Genomic DNA, 4,529 nt, shown 5'->3' on the forward strand with positions numbered 1-4,529 from the left:
TTGTTGAATAAATCAGTACATTTTCTTACCTGCCACCTACCATGTGTCGTTCACTCCACAGTTGACCTGACACTCGTCCTCAGGAACTGCATCCTCTTTATCGTGTCTGATCTTTTCGTAAGCTCTTCTCTCATCTTATATCCTCACTCTGCATTTATCCCTAAAAAAAAAAAAAAAAAAAAATTTATTATTTTTTTCTTAAAGCAGGGTAGTCCATTTAAAACAGAAATCTGAAACAAAGGTGTCCAAAGACAGTTGAAAAAACAACGTCAACGAAAAACGGTGTTTTATCTTATAATCATGAAACTGAGAAAGATGCAAAGACTATCTGAAACAGTGGAGCCCTAGTAGCACAGTGGTTAAGAACCCAGCCGCTAACCAAAAGCTGGGCAGTTCAAATCCACCAGCCACTCCTTGGGAACCCCGTGAGGCAGCTCTGCTCTGTCCTGTTGGGCCGCGATGAGTTGTAAATCAACACTACAGAAACATTTCTTTTTGTATGTTCATTTTTTATCTGAGACAGTGTTTGAAATTGAAAAAAAAATTCCTTTTTTTGTCGTTTTCTGAAAGTGAATGTTCTGCGATGATATTTAAGACTTAAAGATTCTATAAAAATAAATTTGATATTGGACAGAAATAGTTCACACTTACTTTTGATTAAGATTAATTTCTTCCTTATCTTTATTGACTGAGTTAAAAGTCAGATAAAAAATGAAAAATATAAGTTTTTATAATGGTTGTTGAAACAGAGGTTAGCCACCTTTAACAAATAAAGTTGCTATGAATATTTCTTTAGAGGATTTTGTGTGTACAGGTTTTCATTTCTCTATGCCGAATAACCACAGTGAGACTACTGGATCATACAGTAAGTATACAATTAACGTTACAGGAAACTACCAACAAATTTTCCAAAATAGAAATTTCCAAAATTGCATTCACACCAGAAATATGAGTGTTCTAATTGCTCTGAATTCTTGCCATCATTTTATGTTATCAGGTTTGTTTAAAAATGTTATTCTAATAAAGGTCTAAAAAAAAAATTTGCTGTCAAGTTGATCCAATTTATGGCAACCCCATATATTACAGAGTAGAACTGCCGTTCTAGAGGGTTTTCTTGGCTGTACTTTTTACAGAAGGAGATTGTCAGGCCTTTCTTTCCTGACCCTGATGAGTGGGTTTTGAACCACCAATCTTTGGTCTAGTAGTCAAACACGAATCATTTGCACCACCTCGGGAATCTTAGTAACTGTCTACTGGTATCATTTTATTTTTCATTTTCTATTCCTTAATCAGAATTGATGTGATCACTGTTCATGGCCTTATTTTCCATCTGTATATTTTCTTTGAGAAGTGCCTGTTCAAACATTTTACCAATATTAAAAAATGCTTTTTGTTGTTGTTGTTGTTGTTGTTCTTATTATTGAGTTTTGGAAGTTCTGTAAATATATTCTAAGGGGCCCTGTTAGCACAAGTGTTAAGTACTTGGCTGCTAACCAAAAGGCCGAGGATTCAAACCCACCAGTGTCTCCCTAGGAGAAAAGCATTTTTGTTCATATACTGATTGCAGCCTAGAGAACCCTATGGGGCAGTTCTATTCTGTCATATAGGGTCATATCCATGTGAAAGCTGGACAATGAGAATGAAAGGCAGAAGAAGAATTGACACATTTAAATCGTGGTGTAAGTGAATAATACTGAATACAGCATGGACTGCGAAAAGAACAAGTCTGCCTTGGAGTAAGTACAGCTAGAATGCTCCTCAGAAATGAGGATGGCGAGACTTTGTCTTGCTTACTTTGGGCATGCTATCAGGAGGGACCAATCCCTGGAGAAGGACATAGTGCTTGGTAAAGTATTTCATCTCCCAAACTTTCTTCTCCCTACATGAGACAGTGAGATCAAAAGGACCTCACAGTTTCTCTCTCACTGCATTCCGCTTCTAATAGCTTCAGGAGTGACCCACTTTCTGCTTGGAAATTTTCATGGAATTATTTTTTGTTATTATATTCTCATTTCTTTTATACTTCCCTGTCTCTAATAATTTCCATTAGATTTTTTTACAGTATTTGATAGTCATATTACAGGAGAAACTTGGTGATTTATTTCTTGTTCCTTGCTCTTAATCAGGGTACACTTTTTCCTCTTGGGCTTGTCATCCAAGATGTTACATATTCTCTCTATTTTGTTCTGAGTAAGGAGTAGTCCCTCACTTCCCTCCCCACTTGAGCTAGGTATGTCCGTGTAAATGTGGATGTAACTCACTTCTTTTACTTCTCAGTAAAAGCTTTCAAAGCAGATGAAACCTTCAGCACATTCTTTTCAAACTGTAACTCATGGAGACAGTTCATGGTTTTTTGGGGGAATCTATTGCCTTCATATATGAAAGATTCATTAGGTAAATTTAAAATACTGGAATGGAGTAAGGCCAATTATAAAACAGAAGTAGGGAAACAGCACGAGCAACTACTATCATTTTTATTATCCACGTGAACACAGATTTATTGTTCCATTTTCTTGATTTCATGGAAAACACAGGTTAATTGTAATAATTGTAATAAGGACCAAAAATTCAGGGGGAAAAAAAAAACTAAAGAAAAATAATAGAAAATTTACTCTGGAATATTCGTAATTGACATTTGATGATATATTTCCATTCATCATTTTCAATGTGTACCTGTGTGTGTGTGTGTATGCTGTGTACAAGGTGTGTGTGATATCTATTGTTTTTATAGCAGGTACTATTTTTTTTCAATGAATTCCCTTTTTTGTTATTTTCTCATCCCTCTTATCATCTCCAGAAAACTAAAACAAAACAAAGTAAAATCAAAAACTTGTGAATAACCTCATACTTTTCTAATCATATATACATATTTTAATATCTATTTTCTCAAACTATATGATTGTGCTATATAGAAAACTTTAATCTGATATAAACATAAATCATGCCGAATGTTCAATGCATTGATATACCAACATAATTTAAAATGGATGTCACAACTACATGGACATTTTTGGAAATGAATTAAATGCTTCCTAATAAGTGATATAACAAATTATACATTACAACAGATTAAATTAAATCAGCCCCTGCAAAAGTTCTTATTGAGGGAGGACATTGCACAATGAAATTACAGAATTACTAATGGAACAATCTGCTATCAGCTGATACATGTACTACTTATATAAGTTCAGCAGAAAGTTCTGAAAACATTATATGTAACTTTTAATTTGGAAATAATTGCCATTTTATAGAAAGACAAGGCATACACCATTTAAATTGGATTAAAATATGTGAGAAAGCAATTCTTATACATTTGACTCATTTTTTACCGAAGTGAATTATTTACATAGCAATTTTCTCAATGCCGTTATGACATCTTTGTTCCTTAGACTGTATATCATGGGATTAAACATAGGAGTTAGGATAGTGTAAAAAAGAGAAAGCACTTTGTCAGTTCCCTCTGAGGATCTAGTGTTGGGTCTTAAGTAGACAGTAATTCCTGTTCCAAAGAATAACACCACAACCATAAGATGAGATGAGCAGGTGGAGAAGGCTTTGGCTTGACTTGTGGCTGATGGCAACTTCAGGATGATGGAGATGATTTTACTGTAGGAGCCCAGTATCAAAAGAAATGGAACTGTGGTAAACAACACAACAACTATGTAGACCAACATCTCATTTACAAAGGTGTCCCCACAAGCTAGCTTGAGTATTGGGGGAATGTCACAGAAGAAGTGATTAATTTCCTTAGATCCACAAAAAGGCAGAGAGAAAATCTGATATGTCTACCCTATCTGAACTGGGATTCCAATGGTCCAGGACCCAGTCACCAACTGGGTACAGACCCTGTGGTTCATGACTAAAAGATAGTTCAGAGGGTTACAAATGGCCACATAGCGGTCATAGGCCATCACTGCCAGGAGGAAACACTCGGTGGCTCCAAACATAAGGACAAAGCACATCTGTGTAGCACAGGCAACTAAGGAAATACTTCTTCTCTGGGTTCCTAGATTCATCAACATTCTGGGGAGGGTAGCTGATACATAGCAGATTTCCAAGAAGGAAAAATTTGCCAGGAAAAAATACATAGGGCTCTGGAGAGCAGGATCCATTTTTGTTATTAGAAATATGGTGCCATTGCTCATCAGGATAATGATATAGATGATTAAAAATAATCCAAAAAGAAGCCACTGGAGATGGGGTATGTCAGCAAAGCCCAAGAGAACAAATTCCATCACTTCAGTTAGATTACCTTCTGGTGGTATTTCTTGATGATTCATCTGTGGAAAATGTAAATTAACATGTGCATTTCCTTTACCTTCCTGTATCTCTTTGCCTCTTCTCTAAATTGTATTGAGGTATCCGGGTTGGATTTCATGATCACTGTAATTGTTGGCACTTGAAGAATGATAGCAGTTATGTATATCCCATGTCCTCCTGTTAAATCACAGTAAACTGCCCCCTCACATTTATTTTAAGATCATTTCACTATGCTTTTGGATCACAGCCCCGGGTAGATAAGCTATACC

At 35.7% G+C, this 4,529-nt stretch overlaps 1 pseudogene; it reads right to left on the reverse strand.

The window, feature by feature from the left end:
• Positions 1–3,338: 3,338 nt before the first annotated feature.
• LOC126064087 (olfactory receptor 10AG1-like) lies at positions 3,339–4,295 on the reverse strand (annotated as a pseudogene).
• Positions 4,296–4,529: the final 234 nt, after the last annotated feature.

The sequence above is a fragment of the Elephas maximus genome, chromosome 20, assembly GCF_024166365.1.
Source record: "Elephas maximus indicus isolate mEleMax1 chromosome 20, mEleMax1 primary haplotype, whole genome shotgun sequence".
NCBI classification, from domain to species: domain Eukaryota; kingdom Metazoa; phylum Chordata; class Mammalia; order Proboscidea; family Elephantidae; genus Elephas; species Elephas maximus.